Source organism: Mus pahari, chromosome 3, assembly GCF_900095145.1.
Source record: "Mus pahari chromosome 3, PAHARI_EIJ_v1.1, whole genome shotgun sequence".
Taxonomy (NCBI): Eukaryota; Metazoa; Chordata; class Mammalia; order Rodentia; family Muridae; genus Mus; species Mus pahari.
The window spans coordinates 9,258,487-9,277,844 of NC_034592.1; positions in this window are offsets into that span (position 1 = coordinate 9,258,487).

The window sequence follows — 19,358 nt, forward strand, 5'->3', positions numbered from 1 at the left end:
CTGTTTCTCCTTAAGATGCTTTCATAATGAAACTACTTGATGAGAGGCTTGAGTATATTTTTGAGAGGTACAAGTTGATTTCCCCTTAGCCCTAGGTGATGACTCAACAAAAAGAGAGTGTGGGATAGGAAAAAGTTAAATAAGAAACAGATTTAAAAAAAAAAAAAATGTTGTGCTCGATTCCTTGCTAGAAGCTGAAAAGACTTTGTGCAGACCAAATGCTTTTGAAAAGCATTTACTACAGTGTGTAGTTCTCTGCAATTGTATCAAGGGAGCTTTTCGTTTTGTACCTGATTCAAGTTCATCATCAGGAGAGCACTGGCTTCCAGCCTTGCTCTGTGAGGACAGCAGGCCAGAGAGGATGCCTGTGCCTCTTACACTCCTTGGTAGAACAAATGCTTTGCACCCATGCTGCTCAGACCTATGAAGAGAGGTAAGCTACCTTGGGCCTGAGCTTTGGGATTTGCATTTCATGACATTTACTGAGAATCACAGGCATGCTCTGTATCTCTGAACTTCCAGGAACTTTATGTACATTCTTTTGCCCTGGTATTACCCAAGCCGCCTTTACCTGCCTATCAAAATCAAATATTGGTTCGTGGCTTATAATTATAAGCATAAGCCTAAGGCAGCAGAGCTTAAAATTAAGTTGAAGCACATGAACTGCCAATTTTAGAAACCAGAAATGGTATTTTAAAAATCAGGTCTTGGAGCTGGGGAAGCAGTTTGATGAGTGTCTACCTTGCAGCCAGCCAGCCTTGCCTACTTGGCAAGTTCTAGGCCAGGAAGATACACTGTTTCAGATAGGGAAGAAAAGAGTAGACAAGACCTGAGCACCAAGGTTGTCTTCTGTGCTCAGATGCATGCACACACATGCAAGTGCTAACACATATGTATTTGCAACCACACACTCATGCACAAAAATAAAAATGAATGAAATAAAAGAAAAAAATCAACTCAAGCCAAGCAGTCACTAATTGCTGGCAAGTGGCCCTGATTAGAGCCAGTGCTCTGACTCCTACACCAATTGTCACATTTCATACAAGAGTGATAATGCCAGTCTAAAGCCATCACTAATGCTGAACTGAATCATAAGAAACAGCTCTGCCAAAAGATTGTGAGCCCCGCCTCTCAGAATCATTTATACAGGGTACATTCACTTCCAGAAGGATCTTTGCTTATCAGTGTCTGCCTCTCAGAATCATTTATATAGGGTATATTCACTTCCAGAAGGATCTTTGCTTATCAATGTCCTGAAATTTGTGGATTTGGGGGAAATTATATATATGAAGAAATTGACCTCAGTTTTCTCAGACTCATGAGCTACTCACAATAACCTATGCAGGAGGTTGTATATTTAATCTGCACAGAATTTATTATCTGAAACACAGCAGCAACAACTGTTGACATGACCTAAAATGTACATTGACAAAATATACCCTCTATAACTAACAGTCATGTCTCAGAAACCTCCACTCAGGATATCAAACACACCAATACTGTAGATACTAGCTGTTCAATCTATCTTCACGATGATGAAACCTTGCAAAGTGTGCCCATTCTGTTAAGTTCAGAAAATTCCTAAAGAAACTCTAGGATGAATCCCCTGAGTATTGGTATATTACTTCAGTAGAGTAATTATAACTGAAAGCACTTACCAATAATCAGAAAAAAATGGAAATATCATTTTGTGGGTATGTTCTCCCGATACTGTTGCCTAAGAGACATTTAAGTTCTGTTGTGTGGTTTTGTAGAAATTCTCTGAACTTTGAACTTAAAGGAATGAAACATTTTTTAGATCAGTGTGTCTTCTGAGCCTTTTGCGTTGGAAGATCTTTCCAATCTGGGGAAAGGTGAGAAGTGTCTTTCTATGGAGACCTGCCAAGAAGCAAGTCTTTCGACCTTTCTCTCCAATTCCCTCCATGTTGGGTCCTGCTGGGGCACTTCCAGCAGTGGTGAGGTGCATACTATCCCCTGAGCTTCAATGTCTGACCCATGGCTCTTTTCTCTTCAAGAAATTATTTCACTCAGTTTTCTCTGGCTATGGGTGATCTATATTTGGTAAGAGACCAAGAAAACAGACACAGCCCCTATAATGATTCCCGTGAATTTAGCATGTTACCAGGAGCTTCGTCTTCCTTCATAATTCTCTTTAAGCTACCTTGAAGTCTGGGAACTCTATCTTCCCTCACTATTCTCGGAAATTTGGCATCCAGTGTGAGACCCCTGTTTGCCTGCATGATTCCTGTACAGTTAGCAAGCAAATCAGGAGGTTAGTAACATCCTACATGATTCCTGTGAAGTTAGCATGCAACCTGGAAGCTCAGTGCCAGAAACTGAACTGGGTTTTGAGAAAATGCTTCTTACCCACAACCATCTGTTTGAAACAATCTCCATGCAAATAACAGTAGCTTTTGAGGACCTTCAAACACAGCACAGGCCAATTTGATTTGGTATATTTTTTTAAATAGTACTTTTATTTATTCTTTGAAAAGTTCCAATATCATATATACAGTGTGTTTTGATCATATCTACTACACATTTGCTTTTAGCTCATCATACCTTCCTGACAACCTCATCTCTGCTTTCTGTTGTTGTTATATAAAGCACTGAATCCAATTAGTTATATCCATGTGTGCACGGATATTGGAATAACCACTAGGGTATGAGCAACCTACCAAAGGATACTCTCTGCCAACAATGATTCTCCATTCCTCAGCAGCTACCAATTACCAGTAGCTTCTCAACTTGGAATGGGACCTCAGGAGTCCAAACCAGTCCATGTCGAAATTTTAATTGACTTGATCTTGTGCAGGTGACCACAGCTGCTATATGTTGCAACAGCCATGCCATATCTAGAAAAGAATATGTCACAGAATTTCTCTATTTCCTCCAACTTTTATATTTTTTCTAAATACTGATATAAATGCCCCCACTTATGGCTGAGTACCCACAGTTGGGTACTTGGACTTGGTACTCAGCACTTGGACTTGTTATAAATCTTTGCAAGAGCCACTGCCCATTAGACAAAAGCAGTTCCTTGTACTAAGGCTGAGAGGAACATGAATTTATGTGTATAAACATAAATACAGATATTTAGCTAACCATTAATCAGGATTCCTCCCTAGAGGTTGCAACCTCTTCAGCTGTGGGCCATGTTTACACAGATACTGTAAATTCTTTCTGTGAAGTAGGCCTCAAACTCAAGCAGAAAGTGATTGGTTACCTCCATACTACTCATGCCACTAATACACCAGTGGGATCATCTTTTGTGGAAGGCTAGAATTGTAACATACAGACAGTGTAAGGCCACTGATGTCTTTCTCATCCAGCAGCCTGCATAGCAACTTTTATCATTGTGAGAACTACCTAGCAGGTCGAGAGTTTCTGCCCAATTCTAGTTTGATTTCAATATGTCTATAACCAAAGTTATGTCTTCAGTTATAGGGTCTTACCTATATTGTAGGCAACCAAGAGTAATAGCAAGATCCTGTGTCATTTTGGAGCCTTCTGGATCTTCCTTGACTTATAGGGAGATAATCTATGCTCAGCACTGGGATTTTCATTTAATAACTCACATATTCTCTGACAAGTGTTATCCACCCATATCCACCTCTGTTCAAAGTCCCCTTTATACTTACTTTTAAATTGGCCTACAAACTAGTACATTTCCATAGGTTTCTTCATATACCCTTAGTTTTGCTTAGCCCACTATCTTCCTTAATACTGGGGATTGAAAGTAATATTAGTTTTTATTGAACTAGAGTAAGGAGGTCCATAAGTTTCACGCTAAATCTTATTCTACAGGATTATCTTGTGTTGCTGGCCATACACATTAATAATTATGAGATGTCCTCTCTCCCTGTCTTAGTTAAGGCTTTGTTGCTTTGAAAAGGTACCATGACCAAGGCAACTCTTATAAAGGCGACATTTAATTGGCGCTGGCTTACAGGTTCAGAGGTTCATTCCATTATCATCAAGGTGAGAACATGGAGCTAAGAGTTCTACATCTTCATCTGAAGGCTGCTAGGAGAAGACTAAGACTGGCTTCTAGACATCTAGGACAAAGGTTTTAAAGCCCAACCCACAGTGACACACCTAGTCCAACAAGGCCACACCTACTCCAGCAAGGCCACATCTCCTAATATTGCCATTCCCTAGGCCAAGTATATACAACCCATCACACTCCTCATGACAGGATGATCTGATTATTGAAAACAAAAAAAGATGGAATGAGAGCTGGTTGGTCAGAAAAAGTGCCCAGATTGTACATCTCTTAAAAGTATTGTGATACCAAGGGCATACTTACAGATAGATATAGTTTACATGGAGATGCTATCTCAAAAAATATATAGAAAACTGATACCAAATCTACTGTTTAGGGGACATAAGATGAGACAATGCTGGAGGTGGAGTGCAAAATTACAGGCAAGATACAGTGCAAGACCTGATAGTCTTGAATTATTTTCATGTCATGGTCAGCATTGGCAGGCCAAATATGGAGAAACAGCAAGTTCCTAACCACATCATGCTGTTGAAGTCTCATCTTCCTATTCCATGGTTTTGTGAGGAAATTCATTTCTTCCACCAACCCTCGACAAACATGGCTGGTAGCAATCGGTCTCTGGTTGGAAGCTGTATTTTACATTGTCCTTTCCTTTCTTTGTGTACCAATTTACCATTTTCTAGTTAGGGATCCCAGCTACAATGTGTTGTTTCACACATCATTTCCCTTTCAACCCTAGATTCCAGGGGAACCCAAAGACACCCAGAATCAGAACTCTCAACTATGGTAGAATGTCTGGATCTGATGATGACTCTTTCATCTTATGTGTGTGCAAGTGATGTGTGCATGTGTGTGTGAGTGTGTGTGCATCTATTGTGCCTTTGGATATGTTGTACATGTGTGTACACAGCTTCATTTCACTGCGGGTGTACAGTGTGCCATAGCATGGAGATCAGAGGACACTGGCTCTTCATCTTCTCCCTTATGGAGGACAGAGGACAACTCTGGATCTTTATCTTCTACTCTAATTGGATTCTCTCTCCCCCACCCCATATATATGTATGTGTGTGTGTCTCTGTCTCGCTCTGTGTATCACTCATGTGTGTGCATGCACTATTGTTGCTATTCCTATTCAGGATTCTGTTGCCTCTGCCTCCTCTCTACCTTTAACACTACAGAGAATGCAAACCTGTGCTACACCTGGCTTACATGGGTTCTGGAGACTTAAACCCAAGTTTTCATGTTTGTTCACTGAGCACTTCACCTACTAAGAGATGTTGCCAGCCCAAGGCCCTGTTCTTGAACTTCAAAATCCTAACCACAGCCAAGTGGAAGCCTGCCTGCCTCATCTACATATCAGAAAGCCTTCTTGTCATCAGTAGGAAAATGTACAAAAGACACTTTCATTCTCTTGGCCATGTAACCATTTTTGCTATGACTGTAAGTAATGTAGTTTAAGAGACATTTTGAGATTAAATAGGTTTGCCTCTGGGATCATTTTCTTCTCTGCCAGATTTTGGGCCAGTCTTTGGCACAAGATCTATGCTGCAATGATACTAGTATAAAAATAACTTATGATGTCAAACCTGCGGGGCCCAGGAGTGCTGCTCTCATGAGGGGAGGATCCGAGAGCCCAAGCCTGGGAGGCAGGGGGGCGAGCAGCGCAGGCCCAGAGCTCTGCAGAGGCAAAAATAGAGCGCTAATGGCCTGGAGTGAAATGGGCAAGAGTGGGAAGCAGACAGCAATATTTATAAAGAAAAATGGCTGTGATATCTACTAAGTTCCCATTTTCTCCTTCTTCTTCTTCTTCTTCTTCTTCTTCTTCTTCTTCTTCTTCTTCTTCTTCTTCTTCTTCTTCTTCTTCTTCTTCTTCTTCTTCTTCTTCTTCTNTTCTTCTTCTTCTTCTTCTTCTTCTTCTTCTTCTTCTTCTTCTTCTTCTTCTTCTTCTTCTTCTTCTTCTTCTTCTTCTTCTTCTTCTTTTCCTTCCTGGGTCTATTTTTGGGTCTTTCCCCAGCATAGGCAGCCGCTCTAAGAGTCTTTTTCCTGATTGCCCTGACCTCCAGCCGAGCGACAGTCCAGCAGTGAATGATTGCTCTAAGTCTGGAGTTCTAATTGACCACCACCGCCCCCTCCACCCCTTCTCCCGCCCTTCAAGGAAAGACCCATGAGGGAGTGATCTCATCTGATTTTTTCCAACTTTCCATTTTGTTTTTGCACAGTAGAACTCTGTACAGCAGCATCGCCTAGTGGCAGTAGTCTAGAACTGCAAGAGAACATGAGCTGTGACTCCAAAAGCCTGGGAAGTTGGAAGATGTCAAGCCAAATCTTTACCTTAATCCTCTTGCTCAGGGTAGTTGAAAGTAGCTTATTTCTTCTGTGCCTACAATTGGTAGAGTACTCAGGATCATGGGGTGACATCATTTGAATGTCCTGTGATGTAGCAAATATCCACCAGGGGAATAAATACTGCCTGTGATTTTGTAACTTCTGTCCAGAAGTAGAAAAATTGAATCAAAGCAGTATTGGTTAGCTCTTAAAAACTAGCCCAAGCTCTTTTTTTCCCCATGTGTTTTTGAGCCAGGAGTTAAATAGCTCAGGCTAGCCTTGAACTTGTGATCTCAGCCTCCCACTGATCCAAGATTACAGACCTGCACCACCAGAACCAGCTCAGGAAAGATTTTTACAAAGGAAATGTTATCTGGAAACTATGCTAATGTGATGATGTTGTGTTCACAATTCGTGATTATAATTATAAATGGTTGGTAATCATTATAATCCATCACACTAAAGATTTCAAAATAAACTCATCAATTAGAATTTGAGATTCCTTTACTCTTCAACTAAACTTCCTATGAAAAAGCCTGAGATCACAGAAACAAATACTTTGCTGGAATCTGCCTGTTGTTGTTGAGAAGCTAAATATGCTCAAGACTCTGCACATTCCTGCTCATGTTCTAAATGTTTATGTAGTCAGAAGAAGGGAGGCTTGTTTGTCTTCCAAATACACAAATGGCTAAATTGTCTCAGACCTGAGCATATAAAACATGATGCATCTTTCCTGGAGATACATTGTGGAAGACCCAGAAACTAATGTATAATCGAGACCTCCAAATATGCGTAGGAAAATGGAGACTGCAAGAAATGGCCACAGCTGGGTCCTTTATGATGAAAAGGGATTTGTTAGCTCACAGTTCTACAGGTGAGGAGTCCAAGATCAAGTCACCCTCCAACAGAGGCCTGGGTCCTCCTCACATAATTGAATGGCTAAGGCCTGGATACTCCTCACATCATTGAATGGCTAAGGCCTGGATACTCCTCACATCATTGAATGGCTAAGGCCTGGATACTCCTCACATCATTGAATGGCTAAGGCCTGGATAATCCTCACATCATTGAATGGCTAAAAACAATAAATGAGAGATGGGGAGAGAAGACAAAACCCCAACTATTTTATAAAGATCAGTGCCATCCATGAGCTTAGGGCCCTCCTGGTCCAATTATCTCTTAAATGTCTACATCTTAATCCTGTTACATGAAAAGTAAATTTCGACATGAGATTTGGAGGAGATGGTCTTTCAAAGTAGCGGTAAGGAAGAGGATGCCTCTAGAGAGAAGCTATGAAGGAGCTTTAAACTAGGCCTCTCGTGCAACACCTGGTGCCCTTCTAAACTATTCCAGCCTGTCGAACTTTAATGCTATAATTCCATCTCTTTGAAGGATGAGGAGATCATGAGTTCTAACCAACCCAAGCTGCATAGCAAACTGTGGGCCAGCCTTAGATACCCATCAAAACATGGCATATGATGCCTTTTCCCTGGAGTGTGTCTGTATGAGCACACATATGTGCTTGTGTACGTGGGATTGTGTACATAATCTTACACATATGCCTACATGTGCATGAACCTGTGTAGTTGTGCATGCAAGTGTGTATTGACATGTGTGTTCGTTTGTGTGCATGTGTGTGTGTGTGTGTGTGCACATGTGTGTGTCATGGACTCAGGGATACTCTGTCTCTTAGGAACAGATATATTCATAGAATCAGAGACACCGATTCTATAAATATACAGAACTCCAAAAGCAAAGTTAGTGAAAAAGTCTGCAAAAATGAACTTGAATTATTTATTTTTGCCTTTTCTCCCTGTAGGAAAGCTCATGAAAAGAGGAATTATAGAACCGTGAAAGGCAGTCTGCTTTCTCGTTGAGCTAGGTTTAAACCCCAGAGACCCAGCAGATAACGTTGCAAGGAACGGAAGGCACTTGCCCTGCTCCCAGACACCAGGCTCCTGATAAGAAGCCTCAGCTCCCCATAATTCTGTGGCCATCAGTTACGTAGGGCAATGCCCCAAGCCCCTCCACGGAGGAGGATGACCACAGATCACTTAGCTCCAAGACACATCTCCATTTTAATGAGGCAGCTAAAGGCCTGGACTGCATAGCCAATTAAGCTATCCTTCCCAGACATTCCTCCCTGCAAAAGGTATTTAACCTCAGGACCGCCCTGAGAAAGTGGGGTATAGTTTCACTCATCACAACTCTCCACCATGACAATGAATGCCTTAAAACCATGGACTGCCTCCTCTCTTTCAGACCGCTGTGGAGAACAATGGAGCAGGTCTTCCTCTAAAGGGCCTCATCTAATCTCCCACTCTCTCAGCCACGATCTCCACCAAGCCAAGCCACCCACTGGAGCATGATAAGGACTTGTTCATCCCTGTCTGGGGTTCTCCTCCTCCATCTTTTCCCTTCGGCCCCAAACTAGAGCCTGCCTGCTGGCCCACACTCCATCCTCAGCTCTTCCGCAGTATCCAACTGTATCTGTGTTATCTAAGAACCTGAGAACCTACTGTCCCTGGCCACCATGCAACCCGGGGACCCATGGGCAGTACTCCGGCAGTTACCCGGGGACTTCAGGCTGTGCTTCCCCACCCCTTGAGCAGCATCTCAGCATGGGGAATGAGCAGTCAAAACTCCCATGTCCCACCTCCATGAGCAGCCCTAGCCCTGTGGCTGATCAGATGCAGGACACCATTTTAACCCACAAGGAAATTACATCGAGAAAATGGTTTGATACTCACAGAGTCAAAATATTGGCCCAGGGTAAGAGATAAAAATATCTGAAAGGCTCATTAGAGTCCCTGGACTGTGATAACCTGCTTCACCCATCTGTTTAGGGACTTGCCTCCCAGACACTCTGGATAGCTGCTGTCTGAGGTCAGGTTTCCCAGAAGCAAATAGACTTGGAGCCTAGAATTTATATAAATGTGAGTTTGTTTTTCCATAGATTGTGTTTAAAGAAAACCTAGAGTAGAGTAGGCATAATTTATTTGCAATCTACCTTCAACCTCTCCTCTAGCCCACCACGTAGCAGAGGGAGTGGAAGGATATGGGGTAAGTAGACCTGCTCAGCAATAGTTCTTTGGGGGCACCGAGTTCAATCTTCTTTCTTCGCAGTTTGCCCATAGTAAACACTAAATATAACTCAGCAGCTACAGACCAGTCCTCTAGGCAGACATACAGCATACAGGAACTGGCAGCTATAATCTAGTCCCTTCGGAAACCAGACACCAGACATGAACCAGCAGCTACAGTCAAGTTCTCTTGGCAGGCAGACACCAGACATGGACAAGCAACTCTAGTTCAATCCTGAAGAAACCACTAGGCTTGCCAACCAGCCTGAGATAAGACCACTGAAGCAGCAGGCTGCTGCAGGAACCTCACAAGGAGTTCTTGGGCAAATTTCTCTTATTGGCTGTGCTATCACAAGTTGAGCTCAACAATGGTATGTAAAGCTACCCAATACTTGTGTGTCATTAGCAAAGAATAGCAAGGTGGAGCAAATCAAACCAATGCTCAGTGCTCATCTCCCACTCTCTATGGGGTCATATTTATACTCCTTCATCCTGGGTCCTTTCATGTGTCTGCTTTAGTAAGACATCTTTTACCTGTGTGTCCCAGCATAATACCATTTGACATAACTAACTTTCCAAAGAAACCAGAAGTTTCCACTTCAGTGTAGTGACTAGTTTAAGTCAACTTGACACAGGTTAGAGTGATTTCAGAGGGAGGAACCTCAATAGACAAAATGCCTCCATAAGATCAGGCTGTAAGTAGATCTGTAGGCCACTTTCTTAATTTGTGATTGAGCGGGAGGGCCTGCCCACTGTGGGTAGTACCACACCCTAGGCAGGTGGTCCTCGGTTCTAGGAGTAAGTGGACTGAGCAAGCCATGAAAAGCAAGCCAGTAAGCAGCATCTCTCCATGACCTCTACATCAGCCCCTGCGGCCAAGTTCCTGCCCTGGTTGAGTTCCTGTCCTGACTTCCTTCACTGATGGGACATGATGTGAATGTATAATACAATTAAATCATTTCCTCACCATGTTGTTTCTGGTCATAGATTTCATCACAGTAATAGTAGTCCTAAGATATTGGGCAAGTGGGACAGTGGAACAGTACGAGAAGTAAGCTAAGACAGGTGAGCTCCTAAGTCAAAGTTAAGCTTCCTAGGTGAGGTCTAGAGACTGGTTCAGCGCCTGTGTCAAACAGTAACAATCATCTATACCTAGTGGGTAATAGAGCTGGAATGGTCAAATACCTCCACCCAGAGACACTGCCCAGGATAAGCCACAGGTGTAGCAAAGCAGGCTCCCGATGGCTCCGGATGGCTCCCGCCAGGTAGAAGGCAGCCTTAGCCTAGGTTCAGTGTCCACAGTGGCATGCTGGCTGTTGCAAGTGGAAAAGGGCTTCAGGAATGCAGAGCTGCTCTGGTTGACTGAGGTTGTCCCCTCCCCCAAGGCTGGTCCTCAGCCACACAGGTTCACTCTTTCTTACAAATGTTCTGGGCTCTAGATTTAGGCAAGCCCACCTACTTCCATTGTTTTGTCAAATTTAAATTACTGTGATCTTATCTACATATAGTTCAGCCTTTTGTTCTTTGCATATTTATATATTTGTTCTTCATCCCAAGAGGCAGTAGGATAGGGTAGATGGGGCTTAATGCCACTTGCTAGGGTCTGCGTTTAGTTTTCCCATAAGTCTTTGTGTGAAAAGCTTTGTTCCCAGCATGATGCAATTGGAAGATGGTAGTCTTTGGAGGCAGAACTTACTGACAGTTCTAAAGGACATTGGTGGGATGCCCTCAACAAGCATTGCATGGAATTCTGAGTTGTCCTTTTCTTCCTGGTTCACATGACAAGCCCCTTGCCCTGCTGTGATGTGCCTCTTCAGTCAGAGAATCAAAACAGTGTCGACACTTGATCTTAGACTAAGCTTCCGAAACGAAGATCCATAGTAAACCTTTTTTTCTATAACTTAATTATCTCAAGTATTTTGTTATAGTGACATGAAGAAAGCTAATATCTCATCCTGTGTACTTATAGCCTATTCTGTATAAACTGGGGCGGGAGGTGAGGAATGAGAAATTCCCAGTCAACCGAGGCTGTATGGGACTTTCTTGCTCCCATATTGTAAGACATGAATTATGTGGGATAATACTCACTGAACTGAAGAAGCCAAAACATTTGATTTATCCTCCCCTTCTCTAAGAAGACGCCTACAGATTCTAAATTCTTCAGCTTTGTCTTTGATAGACCATGAAGGAAACAATTACCAAGATGCAGGCTAGGCAAGGACAGAGTTAATGAAAACCCTCTGTTGTGTGTGTCAGGGCTATATACTACAACAACAGCTATGATATGATCAGCAGCAGATATAATTTCAGAGAACTGAGAGGCTTAGGTCAAGGGCCAAATATGGCACAGTAACAAAATAAGATTTTCAAGTCTATTCACCAAAGTCATACTCCAATAAGACTTGAACTCCCATTGAGCAACGCCAGAGAAGGCTTTGCATCTTCCTGAGTCAAGGGCTCAGCTGTTTCATGTGCTTCATCTCTGACAAAATATGTGGCACTAAGAAATAAACAAGTGAATAAACAAGGTGTCCTGATTTGAAATATCACCTAGGTTATTTAAATCTCAGGGCTCTATCATCCCCACCCACTACAATCAAAGAAAAGTTGTATCCAGTTAATCTAGCTTTAATGTTTCAGTTCTCATCCTGTAGACCTGAGGAAAACACAGAGGAGTTGGGATAAATGCACATGTGTAATAGCTACCTAATCCTGCCGTTTTCTTTTCATTCCCCTCTTCCCTGATGAGAGGAAGCTCTACAGAGGTTTGACAATGTCTCCCTGAATGGAGTGGAAGGCCCTGTCAACCCAGCCCAGCTAAGCTCCCAGCCAGCAGCTAGCCAGCATGTATCTCACTCAGTTGGTCATTTTGTCCCAGACATTCCATAACTCCAGCCAATCGTGGAAAAGGCAGAGCTACTAGTGAGACACTGTGTATTGTTACTGACTCTTGCCACCAAGCTAGCATGTGGTTTGCCATGCAACAGTGACATAAGTCAAACAGCATGGAGACACCGGTGGAAACAAAACCCTTCATTAGTATGAAGAAGCAATCTCAGAGATATGGGCTGGCTTGATATATGTGGAGGTTTCCTCCCATTGAGACTACTTTTCGGATCATCATGGGAAGGGATTAGAAAACCAAACTGAGTCCCAACCACAGACCTTCAAAAGAAAACAGTAACACGAAATGGCCCAAGGTTCTAGCTGGTGCCAACCTCAGGTTGGCAGCAGGGACAACCCTCATCTGATGGCTTTTAAAATGACACCTGACACTTCCTGAAGGTCACAAAGCTTCACCTCTGGGAAATATTACTGGGGGCTGGATTTGAAGGACACTTGGTACTCCACCATAGGAGTCTGGAAGGAGTCCCAGTTATTGCTGAGCAAGCGAATGATTGAATCCAAAGGAACAGATCCAAGCAAGAGGAAAAAAATCTGGAATTCTTGCAGCAGCTAATACTCACAAAAAGTTCATCTTGAACTTCCTCGTCCTCTCTGTAACTGATGATCTCTTGGACCGTTCTCACCGTAGTACTGAACTAGACTAGGTTCTAGGATAATATGGCTCTGTAATGGATCTCAGCAAGCACCCAGTTAGTTCGTGGAGCAACGATTGTGTGGGTGAACAAGGCTAAATCTAGCCTATGGCTGACCATCATGCTGCAGTGTTAGAAGCTGTCCTTCCCCTCTACCCCTTCATTCTTACTCCCCCAATTCCCACTTCCCCCTACCCCCTTCAGCTAGCAAGGCATACCTGTTTTATTAGGTGAAGGAAATTCGTGTGAAATAAACCATTCAAAACTATTGAAGTTTGGTGTAGGGTACAATACATGACCTGGAGTTTGTATGCACATAAAAACTGTTCGGTAGTAGGCTATTTATCTTTTGAAATTTGCCACCTTGTATGGTGACCTTTTCCTTAGGTGACAGTTGGAGGAACTTTTAGTTCTAAATGTAGTGATTAAGTTGTGAAGTTGGCATATCAAAATTATATGTTTGGATTTTTATTTTTAAGTGATTGTAAAAAGACTCTATTCCAATAAGAGGCAAAACAAATTGGCAACTCTTTATGAAATAAATGTGGGTTGTAATCACCTTCCTTGACAGAACAAAATGTTGATGAAGGAGATGGGCGAAGGTCTGTTAGAACGTGAGGACGAAAGACTAATGTTCAGTCAATTTGGGAGATTCTGGAAGACATGGAGGCATCTGCATCTTTTCCCCCTGACCCGACACATGGATTTTAGGATTTCTCTATCTCCAGGTCTGAAGACAACGCCAAAACACTGAGGGCCTAGGAGTGGGGACAGAACACAACAAATAACCTTGTACTTGGTAACTAATGAGTTGGAGCAAAATGCTGTAGGTACTTTCTACAGTATCTTGTTTTCTCAGCTCTGTTGTCTGCAGAGAATAAGATTTTCCAGCAGGTGGCAGCAGACATCTTGTAAGAAAGAAAAATTATTTAGATTACGTTAAATAGAGAAAGAGCAAAGGCAGGGGGTGAGGAGGGGTGGGGTGAGGGGTGGGAGACTGGAGGGAGGTAGCAGCAAAGAGAGAGCACAAGACAGTGGGGCGGTGGACTCTAGAAAACACCGCACTTCTGGGAGGAAAGGGGGGTGCATGCCTCTTACCAGATCTCCTGCTTCGTGTACTTGTTGGGAGGAATTGCTTATATGAGGTGTTACATGAGTGGCACATGTGGAAGACATGGCGGTTGAGGTGGAGTGGTGGAGGTTGGAGCACAGAGAGCCGGCCCTGATTCTAATACCCTGAGAACGCATGGACTTGCTGCAGACACTGGTCCCTTCTGGCTGCCCCCTCTGACCTGCTTTCAAAGACACCCACTTCCCTGTTTCTCCAGGCTATTCTGTATGCAGGAAGCATCCCAGGACACCCCCGCCCCCTTCCCCGGCAGCCAATTTAGCCTGCTTGTCCTCCTTGCCTTTCTGGGTTGGCGGTTGTCATGGCAACCTCCAAGGCTCTTCGGGCTTTCTTACTGACTGACCAGACCTGGAAAATCATTTTGGAATCGACAGTGCTGTATTTGTGGGGAATTTTAATGAAAGAGCAGCCTGACCTAGCTTCAGTGTTGCTCTGTGGGAGCGTGAGGTGCTGCTGAATTGCAAGGGGCAGCAGCTGCCAGAAAGATGGTAGGCTTGGGAGGAGAGAGAGAGAGAGAGAGAGAGAGAGAGAGAGAGAGAGAGAGAGAGAGAGGAGAGAGGAGAGAGGAGAGCAATGCCCTTTGTTACTGCTTTATCTTCAGGAAGAAGGGGTCCTTGTCACAACTAGTGGAGCAATTCCCCAACACAGTAGGGGCATTTAAGGACACCCGGGCAAAGTCAGTTCTTTCTCTAGGTTTTAATAAAGGTGTATATTTAAGCATATTTTCATTCATGAGAAGAGCAAAGCAAAAACAAAACAAGCATTTTTCACGGGTAAATGTGAATAGCTCTGACAATTTCGACTTGAAGCTTACCTCTAATGGACATTTTGATTTTTCCAATTTCCAAACGTTCTGAGACAGGCAGCCTCTAGGGCACCCTCAGTGAGTCCTCCTCTTCCTTCAGGTCTGCTTCAGACGACAAAAAGACAGAAAAAATTATGGGATGCCACTTTTACAATGAGGTGCAATTAAAAAGTGGGTTTTGAACTTTGTGCCTCCCAATACCCTGTCACTCGAATCCCTGACTGCCACACCATAAGGATAGTCAGGCAGCTATGGTAGTACCCACATGACAAGAATTGAAAAGAGGCTCTGATTCCAATTTTGCCTCAGGATGACCCAGTTTTTCTGCTGGTGGCTTCACTTCTCTCTAATGAGGGAACAAAAGTCAGAGGCCCTGGCTGAGCTACAGCTGGAACCTCAATCCACAGAGACTATCAGAAAATAAATAGTCATCTCAAGCTACCACACTGTGGGAGTCTTAGTTAAACAGAAATAGGTATCTAATAGAGTCATTTGTTTGGGTTTCCATGTTTTGGACTGTTGAGAGCACGTGTTCTTAGGATCTCTCTGGTTGTATTTAATTCCAGGCTTATCACTCACATCTCTAAGAAGCACGAGGCAGGTCACCAACCCTCAAGTTTTAGTTTCCTCATCATGTAAATTGATACAGTTGTCCCTTGTTATTTGTGAGAGATTCTCCCATGATCCTCCTATGATATGCAAATGCACGGATGCCCAAGTACCTTGCATAGATGGCATTGTATTTGAATATAAGATGTGCACATTTACATACAGGCTTTAAATCACCTCCACAACTGCTTGTAATAGTAAATATAATGGAAATGCTACATAAGTAGATAACCTACAATATTGTTTAGGGAATAATGATAAGAAATCTGCACATATAAACTATAAATGCAGTTTTATTTAAATTTTCTGTTTAATATTTGAGTAGATTCGTAGATGCAGAGCACATAGACACTGGGGTCTGGCTTTACTTGTAAAGGTTTTGAAAATAGTGAAAAGAAAATGCTTGGTAAACTAGTTATAATCACTATTGAATACAAATCATTCATGTTTCCATATACAGCTTTTTCTATATATCTACATCAATTATTTATCTCAGTGAACTGAGTTGCTGACCAAACCAGCACCATTTATCTACTGCAGATAGATTCTAAACAGGAGTCATGCAGGCACATGAACTAGGGGTTTTACAAAGATGCTCTGATCCTTGAATCATTTTACCTCTGTAAGGTCTGTGAAGACTGTACTGAGAAAGCCATAACCTGAGCAGCCAGGCTGGCCTACAGACACCAGGGAGAGACTTCTGGAAAGCTGATCATTCTAGAAATAGATGAGATAACTATGTCTCTGATGAACTGGATTGAAGCAATTGGGTAGCATCATGGTGGTATGCCATTGGCAGCCAGGGCCTACATATTGTGATGGCTGATACTCTTACATCACAGATAAATTTAAGGAAGGTTACATTAGGGAATAGAATTTCCTGAAATTCCATTTATACACCAAGAACAATCCAGGAAGGCCTTTGCAAAGTTTCATTTCAGACAGTCTAGCCTTGTGGCTAACTCCAAGAAAACTTTGTTGAAAACCCTTTATGGTATAGATCCTCTGAGGATCATGGGTACTTGGAATATTTTAAATCTAAAATACACTTTTGTTTATTTGTTTGTTTGTAACAGTCTCACTCTAGACCCAGTCTGGCCTAGAACTCATGATCCTCCTTCCTTAGCTTTTCAAGTACTAGAATCCCAGGTCTGCCCCATCATCCCAACACCTAAACCTGAAATAATTTGAAAGTTAACAATGTTCTTGAAAGAGATAAGGAAAGAGTGAAAGAAAATGCTAACAAAGAAAGAGAAAAGAAAAGCGAGAAGAAAGGGCTGTCAGTGAAGCACATGACATCTCTCAGGAAGCCTTTGCTTCATTGACTTATGTGACCAGCATCATTATTGTCACCTCACTACCATGTGCTGCCCTGCATTCTCTGATTCACACACTGAGTCATCGTCAGCCACATGCTCAGAGGTCAGCCACTGGTGGCCCAGGGTAGGATAAGCATCCCAGAACAGGCAGTCATTGTCTCAGAGCACTTACTTAGACAGACCCGGATGTGTCAGACCGGTTCAGGCAGAACGCTTGCTGCATATGCACAGCCTGTCAACTCATGCACACATTGCTTATACACTTCTATCCCAGGAGAAATTTCAAACAGGAGTCTTCAGAACTCACAGAGCTCGGGCCTGGTCCTCCAGACTCAGCTGCTTGCTCCTCTGCTAACCAGTGGTAAGGCAATTGTCTCTCCTCTCCCAACTGCATCTCCCCAAAAGAAAGTTGAAAGGTTACTTTCCATTCTCCAGTACCCAAAATCAAAACAGCAAGATTTCTGGCTGTTTTTTTTTTTTTTCCTAAACTTCCAACCCAAAGTTTTGAAAGAGGAAAGAAAAGGAAAAGGCTTAGAAAATATTTTCCTAATGAGGCAATTCATTTATGCACTGGAAGCCATTAGTGGATCATTATGAATTAATTTTCTAAATTAATCAATCAATTAAGTCTCATAATCAGATCAAGTAGATCACAGGCCAGTCTGCTCTGGTTTGATTAATTAGATGACTTGAAAGATCAGACAATTAGATCACACTAATCTCATGCTCCTTACACTCATTCCCCAAGTGGAAAATAAAAGCCCTTTGCAGAGCACATGAGTTAGGTTGCATGTGCCCAGGGTCCTCAGCTAATTGCAGGGGTCTGCCTGAGGTCTTGGGCTCTCACCTAACTCTGAGTTTAGAAGTCCACAATTTGAGATATAGGTATCGTTTACAGAATCATATAAAATGATACAAGTTTATCTTACATTTCTTTATGGGGTTGAGTCAAATTGTTCCTAGCACTGAATTTCTTCTGGAGTCACTGGGGAATATTTGGAGGCCACCTAGCTGGCTGTCTTCATTGGTTCACAGTCTCATCACTCTATTTACTGCCTCTGTCACCTGCCACATCTTCTCACGCTAAGCCTTCTGCCCCCCTCTTCCGCTTATAGGGATGCTTCTGACCATACTCGCCCTACCCAAATGAGCAGGACTGAATCCCTCTCAGGTTCCTTACACTAACTCGTTCTGCAAAATTCCCTTTACCACAAAAATTAAGTTTCCACAGGCTCTAGAATTAAGATATAGACATCATATCAGAGCCGTTGTCACACCTCCCACATATTAGGGCTGTGCCCTAATTTCAGAGACCACAGTAGCACGTATGGTCCCTTATGAATACCCCAGTGCTCAGAGCACTGAAGGGCCCCATAGTCACTCATTCCAAATTCTGTCATATCTCTGACAGCTCTTAGAATTAACATAATGCAATGAATGAAGTTCAGCTTCAGAAGATTCTGACTACCATAAAAATAAATAGCCTGAGAGAATCAATTACCTGTTTCATTAACAACCATCATCTACATATTAATTATATTAATTATAATTAATTATATGTGGAAGATCAGATGATAATACTAAGAGCTCAAGACCGCAGGCCCAGGTCAAGACTTCAGAAAATGATTTTTAAAATATCTTACAACAATTAGTTCTATTGTAAAATATGTTAGCTAAGGCTAATTACTAATCACCTATATCAGTGTATGTGTATGTGTTTGTGTATGTGTGTGTGTATTGTATATGTGAATGTATTGTGTATGTGTTTATGTGTGTGTGTGTATTGTGTATGTTAATGTATTGTGTGTATGTGCGTTTGTGTGTGTGTGTGTGTGTGTGTCTGTGTCTGTGTCTGTGTCTGGGCATGAGCATGTGTGTATCTGTGTATGTGTGTTCACATTTATGTATGTGTGTGGGCTCCTGTGTCTGTGTCTGTGTGTGTTCAAGTGCATGCACACCTGTGTATATGTATGTCTCTCTGTGTATGTGTAGCACACACATTATCTTTTAGTTTCTGCTTATTTACTATTACCAGTTCAGAATAGGCACCTCTGCTGGGTACTGGGGCTAAAATCTGTAAGAATGGAATAAGAGAGGTTTGTATATAGTGTGTATCAGCAAGCAGAGAATGAGGCACCTATTAGAAGTTGTTTGAGTCTTTCTGGAAGTTGTGTCTTTTCTTTGTGGTCACAAAGTGTGACTCACCAGGTGGCTTGAGACTACAGGGGTTAATTTCTTCATAAGGGTAGAGATGGAACTGAGGTGATATCATACAGGTTGGCTCTTTGGTGGCCTCTCCCTGTAACTTACCTCCTTTCATTGTCACAGGGCCTTCTTCTGTGTCCACCTGTTCTCCACTTCCTTTAAGGACCCCAAGCCTCTTGGATCAGAGCCCATCCCAGTGATCTCTTTTTTTACTAATTACTTCTTTAAAGGTCCTACCTTGTCACTACCATCTCTGACCAGCAGAAAAGAAGTGATGAAACCAATGTCCTTCTCAAAGCAGTTTATTCAGGAACATAACTATGTGCACTAAAAAGATC